This window comes from Ambystoma mexicanum, chromosome 3q (genome assembly GCF_040938575.1).
Source record: "Ambystoma mexicanum isolate Mex_15411 chromosome 3q, UKY_AmexF1_1, whole genome shotgun sequence".
In the NCBI taxonomy this organism is placed as follows: domain Eukaryota; kingdom Metazoa; phylum Chordata; class Amphibia; order Caudata; family Ambystomatidae; genus Ambystoma; species Ambystoma mexicanum.
Genome location: NC_090926.1, coordinates 313,989,525 through 314,001,548, shown reverse-complemented (window position 1 = coordinate 314,001,548; position 12,024 = coordinate 313,989,525).

Sequence of the window (12,024 nt, the reverse complement as noted above, 5' to 3'; positions counted from 1 at the left end):
CTGGCTAGACTATCAGAAGCCCCCAACAGTGGGAAAAAGTGATAAAACATCGGAACCCGAACCCATGCAGATAGGTACCATTAGGGGGCCCATTACTAAGGAAGAAAGGGAAAAGCAGAGATGGGAGAATCTCTGCATGTACTGCGGTAAATAAGGGCATTTCGTTAAAGAATGTGGAGCTAAACCAAAGGGAAGTACACTGCAGGGAAACGCCAGCGCTCGCCAGTGAACGGGGTGGACTGTCGAGCCCAAGTCCTTTTGACGCCCCTTCTCACGTATTAGCTAACGTAACAACCCATACTCGCAACCCCCACATTACCATGACCGGACTCCTGAAGACTCGCCAAAAGAACCAGGTGATTACCTTAATGTTGGACTCGGGAGCCACAGGAAATTTTGTAGATGCAACGTACGTGCAAACCTTAGATATACCTTTATGTCAGAAAGAGAATCAGGAACCGGTCTGCGCAGTAGACGGTTCGCCATTGAAGTCCAGACCTGTGACCCAGCGTACCGAAGAGGTCGTATTGGACATACAAGGTCATAGTGAAATCCTTACTTTCGATGTAATTGCAGCCCCCCAGTTTGGATTTATCTTAGGTTTGCCATGGTTGGCTCTACATAATCCGGCTATTGATTGGACACGCGGAACGGTTGCATTTGTCTCTGAACACTGTGCTCGGCGTTGTGTTGGAGATGGAGGGAGGCCAGTGCGGGTGTTGGGTGCTACACGACAATCAGACCAAGAAGAGTTGGTGGGGCTTCCCTCGACATATGCAGAGTTCAGGGACGTCTTTAGCAAGACAGCAGCGGAGACACTACCTCCACACCGCTCCTTTGATTGTAGAATCGACCTAGAACCCAGAGCAACGCTTCTGTGTAGCCGAATCTACGCTCTAACTGAAGCAGAGAACAAGCATCTGGAAGAATACATTAACACCAATCTACGGAGTGGTTTCATAAGGCACTCCACCTCCCCCCGTCTCGTCGCCACTATTTTTCGTGCCCAAGAAAGGTGGAGAACTTAGAACTTGTATAGACTATCGCGCAGTAAACAGGATCACAATAAAGAACCGCTACCCTCTGCCTCTCATCCCAGTCTTACTGGATCAAGTACGAGGAGCGGCTATCTACACCAAGCTGGATCTTAGAGGGGCATATCATCTGGTCCGGGTGCGTGAAGGGGACGAATGGAAGACCGCGTTTAGAACGAAATTTGGATTGTATGAGTACCAGGTCATGCCATTCAGTCTCTGTAACGCACCCGCCGCCTTCCAGCACTTTCTGGATGAAGCCCTTCGTGGTCTGCTCGACCGGTATGTGGTGGTATATATAGATGACATCCTGATTTATTCATCTACCGTGGAGGAACACGTGCGACACGTTAAAACATTCCTACAACGCCTAAGGGAGCACAACTTGTATGCTAAGCTAGAGAAATGTAGTTTTCACAGTACTACAGTAGAGTTTTTAGGATTCATCCTATCTCCAGACGGGGTGAAAATGGATAGCAGGAAAGTACAAGCCATCTTGGATTGGCCAGCCCCTAAAAGTGTTAAGGAAGTCCAAGCAGTTTTGGGGTTTGCAAATTTTTATCGGCGCTTTATTCAGGACTTTGCAAAAAAAGTGTTAAATATTACCAAACTGCTGAAAAAAGGGACACCGTTTGTTTGGGGAACAGAAGCCGATCATAGTTTTAACCAGTTAAAGAAGGCATTCACATCTGCGCCCATTTTACTGCATCCTGACCCCACGCAAACTTTCAATGTGGAAACAGACGCTTCCAGTTATGCTTTGGGAGCTATCTTATCCCAACGGGATCAAAAGGGTCATTTGCATCCGGTGGCCTACTAATCTAGGAAATTAAACCCAGCAGAACAAAACTACACCATAGCAGACCGGGAACTACAAGCCATTCGAGCCGGTTTATAGTAAAAAAACCGAATAAAAAAATCTCGAAAAAAAAAATATCGAATCAAAAATCTCGAAAAAAAAATCTCAAATTTTTTTTTAATACGTTTTTATTTCGAAATGGGGGGGTTCCCCCCAACCCCCCTTTTTTCATTTTTTTTTTATTTTACCCTTTTTTTATACTTACCTGAACCCACAAATACATATAAATAAATAAATAAATAATTCGAGATTTTTTTTTCCGAGATTTTCAATTCGAGATTTTTGCAATTCGAGATTTTTTTTTTGTTTTTTTGACCGACCACCATTCGAGCCGCATTCGCAGAATGGAGGCATTATCTCCTTGGAGCACGACACACCATCACGGTATTAACGGATAACCGCAACCTCCAATTTCTCAAGTCGGCATGTGCCCTAACCCCACGCCAGCTACGATGGGTGATGTACTTTGCGGATTATGATTTCGTAGTAACCTACCGATCAGGACAAGAAAACAAAAAGGCTGATATACTGTCCACATACCCTGAGGTTCCCACGAAGAGGAGTCCAGAAGAACAAGCAAAACCTATAATACCACCTGAAAAAGTTGTCGCAAGTGTCACAAACGAATTGTTCAAGCAGGTCAGAGAAGCAATGTCGGCACAGGAATTACTGCAGTGGGAGGACCCGAAAAAAGAACAGTATCTACGGGATGGGATACCCTATCATGGAAACTCCGCGTATTTACCCTCTGCTGCTCTGCGAGCGCAAGCTCTAAAGTGGTGTCATGATTCCCCTTTGGCCGGACATCCTGGTGTAAATAAAACTCAAGAGTTGCTACAACGACATTATTGGTGGCCAAGTCTTCTAAAAGAAACCCAGAAATATGTACAACAATGTGAAGCCTGCGCTCGAAGTAAGACTGATCATCGAAAACCAATGGGACTTCTGCGACCTTTGTCCACGCCTACACAACCTTGGCATACCATCTCGATGGATTTTATAGTAGAGTTGCCCCCCGACCAAGGTTACACAGTCATACTGGTGGTGGTAGACTCTTTTTCCAAACTGGCTCACTTTGTTCCTTGTAAAAGACTTCCAACTGCAAGTGAACTAGTAGACTTATTCCTACAGAACATAGTTCGCTTACATGGAATACCCCAACACATTGTGCTTGAAGGGGGGGCGCAATTCACTTCTCAGTTCTGGAGGCTGTTTTGTCAATAGGTAGGAGTTACGCTACAAATGTCTAGTAGTTACCACCCCGAGACTGATGGGCAGACAGAGCGCTTGAACCAGACTCTGGAACAGTATCTTAGGTGTTACACACACAGTACGGAAGGCGTCTGGGTGGAGGTCCTTTGGATGGCCGAAATAGCATACAACAACTCACGCCATACCTCAACAGGGCTCTCCCCCTTCCACACTACCTACGGATATAACCCACACGTTCAGCCCACCATCCCTCAAGATGTTTCAGGTGCTTTGCCATCAGTCCAAGCACGGTTGGATTTACTAACACAGACCTGGAAAAAGGTGCATCAACACCTGCTCACAGCAAAGGAAGCAAGTAAAAGATATGCTGATACTAAGAGGCGAGCATGTCCCATCTATAAGATTGGGGATAAGGTAGGGCTCTCAACCCACCACTTGAAATTACCTGGGTCGCGGAAGCTTAAGCCCCGTTTCATTGGCCCTTTTCGTATTACACAAGTGATAAACCCTGTGCCCATGAAGTTACAGTTGCCCGCTCATATGAGAGTGCACCCGGTGTTCCATGTTGCCCTTCTGAAACCCACAGCGCCCCATACCCGAATGGTAAGACCTCCCCCGATCCTAGTAGAAGGGTACCCAGAGTATGAGGTGAAAGCTATTCTCAATTCCCGTAGAAGAAGGGGCAAATTGTACTACTTCATTGATTGGGTTGGATATGGGCCCGAAGAAAGATCCTTGGAACCAGCTTCAAACATAGATGCTCCTCGTCTCTTGCGGTTGTACCACCGTAACTACCCAAATAAACCAGGGCCTTCTGCAGAGAGGGGATGTACTGTCAGAGCCCAACAGGGGCATAGCGTGGCAGCCACCAGTGTGGGAACTTATTCATCCAGCAGATGCCATTTCTGTCCCACTTGTAGAAATCTCAGATGGGGACGAATGGCATCTGCTGGACTAAGGCTGCATCCGGAGCAAGAAACAGCTCCAGACTACATTTCCCAGCGCCCCCCGGGAGCAGCACGTCCAGGAACGAGCACACGGGGCCTGTAGCCCACATGGACAACGCCCCAGCAACCGCGCATGCGCGAAACGGGATCGCGCATGCGCAGAGACCAAAGGCTTTGTTTGCGCTCGACCTTTTCACGGACGGACGCGCTTTCCAGAGCTCCGAGAGGCAAAACTCCTGCGCGGGGCCATCCCTTGCCCAGATCCATTCACCACAGCCCCGCGGCTCAAAAGCTAAGTGCTTTTAACGTCCCTGCACGGAACGTAGACTAGATTTCTCAATCCCCGAACTACTAACTGCATGACGGCACGAGGGGAGTGAGTCTCGGGAGGCACCCGTGGTTAAAGCAAAGCCATAGGGCGTATTTGACAACAGGAACTCTAAGCGCATGAACAGTTGTGTGCGATTTAATCTTTAGTGAAACCCACGTATCAGAGAACGGCGTTCTGAACAGTGGTGCGTGAGTGATCTTTGGTGAAACGCACGTATTAGAGAACAGCGTTCTAATACCTTTTCATTTGACAGACGCAGCTCATGGTTTCCAGGCACCACTGGGGGCACAGACAATCCGGACCACGGACAAGTACCGAAGCTAAGTTTATTTTTACAGTTCTATTGGCACAAGATCTGTAACGTGTTATTGACAGTCAGGTGCTGGGGCCTCTACAAAACTAAAACAATTGTGTACTAATGCTAGCCACGTAGTGTGTGTGGGTTCTATCCTGCATCTATGCCTAATGTGTAGAGAATTCAGAGTTATGTACGAGGTACTGTAGAACACTATTTGGTCCGACACTGAAGCAAGTGTGAAGCTAGCTATGAAGGGTGCTAGCTTTTGAATCAGTGTCAAGAAGCTAAGCATCCACCTAAAAACTTAGTGGAGTAACTAAGTGTGTGTGAGTGTGGAGTGCATGTATGAAAGGACTCCTCAAAAGGTGTTCACATAACAACCAAACACCTTCAAGAGACCAGGAGCATGTTTACCCTGCAAGCCCCCTACCCATCCATAACCTCTATCTTAACCTCTACCCGGTGATCCTACAACCCCTGTACCCATCCAATCCGAGGACCCTAACCCTCTTTCCCCGTGGTGGTTGCGCTGTCCTGTGTGCATCAAGTCCCAGGCCCCAAAACTGCTAAGGGGAGGAAGGAGTTTGTGCTGCTTCTGCGCTGGATCCAGGAACTACGCCAGCAGAGTTGTTCATTCTTCAAAACTCTGCCAGGTCTTGAATTACAGACTGGTACCTGGCAAAGGATAAAGTGGATAGGGTAGACACCTTGGGAATACCTTATATACTGGCTATTGTCTTTCTGGAGGTACAGGCCCCCCAGGGTCTCGTAGCTCCATTCCCATATGTCCACCTAGAAACATGGTCACAGTTCTCTCCTTTTTTTATGATGTCACTCAGTTCATTGTTGTACTCAATATGTAATTCTTTTCATTTACAATTTCATATTTTCAGTCATTTATATTCCATGAAAGTATTTATATTGTTAAAGTAGGCCTTATTTTCATGTATTATATTACTCGAGTTATCAGTTCATGGTTCTTACATATTTAGCATATTCAAGATTCATTATAACCATTTAATTGGACCAAAGTGTGAAATATCTTAGCCGTTGACATAATTATGGATCTATGTGTTGAAATTGAACCTGAAGTAGTTGAATTTTTTCCAAATGTTTTGTACCTAATTATTTTAAATGTCAGATTTTGGGATAGGTCGCCCCACCACCACCCACCCTCTCCAACCCCTTACACAATCCAATATGGCCTGACCCCAACCCTCCATCTACCATCAGTGGTATAAAAAATGTAAAGAAATTGAGGGGACGGGGCAGGGGATTTTCAACCAGTTTGGGTGTGGGGGGTGGACGGGTCGACAAAATCCATAAACCTATAATTATACTGTTAAATGGTGTTATGGTCACTAATAGTCTTAATATAAATCCGCCCCTAGGAAGGGGCAAATGTGTTTTTACTGGGGTATGAGGGTCACTAGACCACCAGGGATGGCTAGAATGGGGGGACGGTGATCAAAGCATGATAGTTATGATTTGTTTTTGCTGGGCTGAACATAGGTAATGAATGTTTTTTGTTCTGTTTACAGGTTTCTTCACGCAAGGAGCTGCAACGTTATGCAAGTTGTTTTTTTATTCTACAGGATTGGGTAGTCTGGGGAGGTATTTTGGTTGGCTGGGACACAAATGCAGGGTCAGGCCACAAATTCCCACCATGTCAGCAAAACATTGGTGTTTCCCTGGGAGCGGCTGTCTCCCATGTGGTATGACTGTCTGCAAGCCCAGGCTGCACCTCTGGCTGTGTTGTGTTACAGATTTCACCTCCGCGGAAGAATGGGGACCCTTCGCCTCGGAGGAGGAATGGAGACACTGCCAGGGCTACCCAGAACTGCAGCTGGACTTGGGGACGGTCAACCCAGATGGGAGACAGCCACCCAAGGCCAGGGGCATCACCACCACCTTCCAGGACCTCTGGCTGGCCTGCATTACAGCTTCTCCCTCCGGGAAGGGACCCTGCCAGGGCTCCCTGGGACAGCCGCTGTGCTTGAAGACGGTAGACCCAAATGGGAAACGAATGCCCAAGGCCAGGGACAGCACCCCCAAACATGCTGGAGCTCTGGCTGGGTTTCGTTGCAGCTTCACCCTCTGGAAAGGACGTGGACCCTGTGGAGGCTCCCTGGAACCGTTGCTGGGTTTGTGGACAGTCAAACCACACGAGGGATAGCCACCTAACGCCAGGGACAGCACCACTGACCATCCTGGAGCTCTGGGCTGACCTGCATTATACAATTTCTCTCCGCGAGGGGGACCCTGCCAGGCCCCCTGGGACATCACCTCCAGCCGTCCTTGAGTTTTGGCTGGACTACATTACAGATTTTCCCTTCGTGGAGGTATTGGCACACTGCTGGGGCTCTGCGGTGTGGGAAAGCTGTAACAGAGGCCAGCCAGAGCTCCAAAATGGTTGGAGGTAAAGTGCCCGGCCTTGGGCGGCTGTCTCCCATGGTGGTTGACCGTCCCACAGCCCAGCAGCGGTTCCCTCAGGGAAGGTGACCCTGTCAGGGCTCTCTGGGACAGCCGCTGCACTTGGAGATGGTCACTTCATATGGGAGACAGCTGCCCAAGCCCAGGAACAATCTATCCTGGAGCTCTGGCTGGCCTGTGTTACAGCTTCTCCCTCTGGGAAAGGTTGGGGCCCTGCGGGGGCTCCCTGGGAGTGGTGCTGCACTTTGGGATGGTGGAACCACATGGTAGAGTCATCCAAGGCAGGGGACATCACCCCCGACCATCCTGGAGCTCTGGATAGGCAGCATTACATAATTTCCCCCCAGGGAACGGATGGAGACCCTGCTGGTGCTCCTTGGGACTGCTGTTGAACTTGGGGATGGTCAACACTTACTGTACGTACTGTTTTCATCCAGACACCTGTGGGAAGGTAGGCCATGTGTTGTTGGCGGTATGTTTCAGTAGTTTCCAGGTTGGAAATGTCTAAAAATTGTGTTTATTTTCCCTAAGTTTCAGACTTTGCTAGGCTTTTGGGTAATACATTCTAGGGCAATTTGCGCAAGTCAGACCTCTGTGGGTCCCTACGGGAGTCTGCTCTCCTGAAACACTTGGGTTACCAGTAGTTTAGCCTTTTCCATGTGCACCCAGGTAGGTGCACCGACACATGAAGTACAGTTTAAGTCAGGACACGTGTGGGAATGTGGGATGGTAGGACATTTGTTGTTTTCTCTTGGTTTAACATGTTCATACATTTGCTACTGCACTTTGTTACACAACCCTTTACTTTGCCAAATGTGAAATACATTTAGTTGCTGATTTAGGCACTGTATGCTTTTGTAACCTGCTCAAGTCACCTACCCTTCAAAAGGTCTGCCTGTGCTCTTTCAAAAATTGTATGCTTGCCATTCCTCACATTAATTTTCCTTATTTACACATGCTAAGTATGTCTGTTTAGGCCGTCAGCATAAAATTCCTGTGTACTATGGCTCCGTTTTTGGCTTGTGGTATATGCGATTTCCTAACTGGAAAAGTCAGGGGAATGTGCTTTTCTCATTCACAGAAGCCATTACCTTACAGGTCCAACCATGTCCAGCACATACCTTTTTTAACTGTCATTTTTCAAATCTTTCCCCAAACTATGGGCATTTTCCCTACATAGATGTTGCCTGATGCCTGACCTGCGCAAATCACCCTTTCCTAAACTTGGAATTTTGTCTACTTTTCAGAAATGTATGCCTTGGTCTTCCCTTTCAGCTTTCCTACCCTCCTCTTCCATTCTGTCCATGCATGGATTATTGGGGGGAAAGAGGGGTAAACTCGCATAGCTCTCACTGAAAGCCTGCAAAATGGCAAATTCAGCACAGCAAACTATTTGTTCCTAGCTCTTACAAGGAAACAACCACAGGCTTCTTTGTACATCATTTTATTGGCATTTTCTGAAAAAACACAAAATGTGCTCCCTTTTCGGTTATTTTCTCTCACCCCCCATACAGCAAACTAGGATTCCTATGTGGCGTTATGATCACCTGCATGTGGGAAGAAAGGGGGCCTAATTTGAGCGAGATATCACATGTAAACAAAAAGTTACAAGAGATTGAATGGCGACATACTGGTACTACCAAAAAAGGGCTTGGCAGTTAAGGGGTTAAAAACAAATAACACATTAGCGTAAATAAACAGACAATTGGGTAATTGAAGTGTTTTTATTATGACAAGTGCTTACACTGTAAAGTAACAAATAATACATATACATATACATGTGTAACCAAAGATCAAATTGGTGGAGCCATATGGAGTGAACCTGCTTTACCTGGGCGATTGAAAGAAAAAGAAGCCGAATAGTGAAACATTTATGGAAAAACAGTTCTCCTAACTGCACATGCATCGCTGCAAGAATTGGATAACAGAAAAAAAGTAAACTTTATTATTGCAAATATTCACAATCTTTTGTCACAATATTTCCTCTAAGGGCTCAACAGATATTACGACTTCACACCTTCAAGCTGATACACAGTGCCGGAGGTTTGTAACACAATTATCGATCTATAAATGATTTGCTTTTCATAATGGTGCTGTAGTGTGAACAAGTAACTAAAGGTCTCAGAACATTTCCAAGTTAAAAATGTCACTCAAAATAAGGATTTATATAGTTAAAATAAAATGAAAAGCAACTCACACTGCCTAAAATTAAAAATGCGATTAGAGTGGAAAGAACTCAGAAACACTGACACTTTTCTCAAGCGCACTCAGCACTTGTTGAATCCGTTATACTCTTTGCAGTTTAGTCAGACATTTCCAATAGTTACGATTTGCCTTGAAGTTATATGGTTCTGCTTTGACTTTGACTTTATGATGCATTTTGCACACAACACTTTTATATGGATGTATAATGGATTTATATGTACAAGGTAGTTTTGTCAGTATTTAATATCAGGCATTTGCCGAGCAGGAATGTACAAACAGAATTTGGCCTGTAGATATTCTGCCCCATTTCCATAAAAGGCATGATAAACTAGACATTAGCCCTTGACCTGAATGGGCTTGGCCATGGGTAGCCAATGAAGATGGTGTACACATGGAGTAACGTGAGCACAACTAGGTGTTTAAGTGGCTACTCTGGCTGCAGAGTTCTGCAGGATCTGAAGGCGCCATAAGTAGTATACAGGTTGTGCCAGAAATAGGGCATTGCAGTGGTCCATGGAGGACATATCAAGTAAGGACACCACATGAGCACGTAACTGAGAAAGGAGCAAAGAAAGAACCTTACTATGGGGTTTTCAGTTGAAGATGGCCCCTTTGACATACTGGACTTTGTTTTTCTATCTGCGGAATCTCAGATAACATATTTACCCCTAAAGATGGCCAAAAAGAGGGGGTCCAAAAGGCAGTAGAGGAAGGAGGGCCCACCACCAACACCTAATTTTTCCCCCCTAAACCAGCTATTACACATCCATGCACCCACAGCTTCGAGACAAGACCTCGACAGAGATCTAAACGGACCAGGATCTGTGTCATCTGTTAAAAAGAACAGTGGAAGCCGTGAGAGCAAATAACCTTGGTAAGAGGTTACATGTACATGGTAAGCAAAACCTGGAAGATGGAGGAAACCTGAGGGACTCCACATCTCAAGGCAGACTGTACAGAGTGAAAAGGGGGGATGGAAATTGACTGTTCGGTTAGAGAGAAACAAAGAAAACCAGGCAGGAACAGCACCAGGAAGGCCGGCCCAGACGAGCAAGGCGGCATGGTCAACGGTATCAAAGGCGGCCGATAAGTCAAGTAATAAGCACCGACGCTGCCCGAGTCGTGCAGCCAAACCACATCGTCAACGTTGGAGACCAGCACCCCCTCTGTGCCACATCCTGGACGAAAAATGGATTGAGAAGTGTGGAAGAAAGATTACTCAAGAAAGGGAAGACGAAGGCTTCAAAAAGCTTCATAAGAAGATTCCAAAATGGCCCCAGTGACTACCCCACCGTGAGGAGCGCGCGCCCCCCCGGCCACCGAAAAAGGAGCAATAAGCGGCGTTACAACACCCCAGGGCAGCAAAAGCAAAGGTGACGACCCGTGAAGCAAGCGGTCCCCAAGAAAACTCCAACTGGAGCGTTTGGAGGCAGAGTGAGTGGACCTGAGACCGCCAGCAGCAATGCCTGCGTGGGGACTGGCAGTTGAGCCGGAGAAGATCAGAGAACCCACGCGGGTGGTGCAGAAGACGCAGGGTGACCATTCAACCAAGGCAACATAGACTAGACTGGGGAGTGTGAGCAGACCACCGCGGATCCCCTGGCAATACAGCAGAGCCGGTGCAGCCTGGACACCCAGCTACAAATGAGAGGGAGATGGTAGTATTCCCCTGAAATCCTGAGCCTGCCTCTGCCCCATACAGCAAGCCCGGATCCACGCAGCTCAGGGCCCCCATGAGCTGTGATGCGTCCCAGCTGGCACAGGGTAAGTAGGCATAATTAAGGGAGTTGGCAGCAATGAAGCAGGCGCACGCAAGACGCTCCCCTCCCAAACAACGGACATGGAGGTTTATGAAAGCATCTGCCCCAGCGCACCATAACCTACAATTGGAAGGGGACCCCCCCTATGGCAGGAAACCCGCAGCATACCCGGACACAGGCTCTGCCATGCCACAGGGTGGGTGGGAGGCAGAGGCCAGGCCCAGGCCCAACTTGAACCGGTATGGGGGTATGCCAGCACACTGCCACTGGTATGGCGACAGAGAGGGTCAGCAGTCAACGTGTGTTCCAAACTGCTGGAGAAACGTGCTTGGTGGAGGAGGGGCCGCGTCGTGGCTTGCGGGGGAATCCCATCTGATTTGACCACTGGGGAGTTGCTGGGCTGCTCGGCCTTCGCTCTAGAGCCGCCCACATGAGGGGGCCCTCCCCGAGGGAAGCACACCCTTGACACGGTCCCAAGGCGGGTGCAAGCAAATCGCTGGCCAAGCAGTTCAACCCTAGATGGACCAAGTGCACCAAATCGATCCCATGGAGTGCTCGGAAGAGCACCCCCAGCAGGTCAGTCTCTGTTGGGGCATTGCGTGGGGCACGCTCCCCGGCCGGCCTGGGGTTTCACCGTGGAGCCCGGGTTGGGCAGCGAGAACCAAGAGGACTGCAGACAGGTCCCTCTCACCCAGTCTATAGTAATCCGGAGGAAGGTGACTAAGTTTTGACATCTGTGTATCCAGAGTGACAGAGTGGGACCTCTCGGCAAAAGCGTTGGGCTCCTTATAGACCCAACTGGAGAGAAACTTCGAACAGACGCCCAGCGGGACTTCCAGAGCAGCCCAGCCGTCTGGTCCTTGCAGACATTCCTCTGGCCAATGCAGCACCAATCGTCATCCTCGAGCTCTGGCCAGGCCACCTTAGAGTCCCCCCCCCACATAA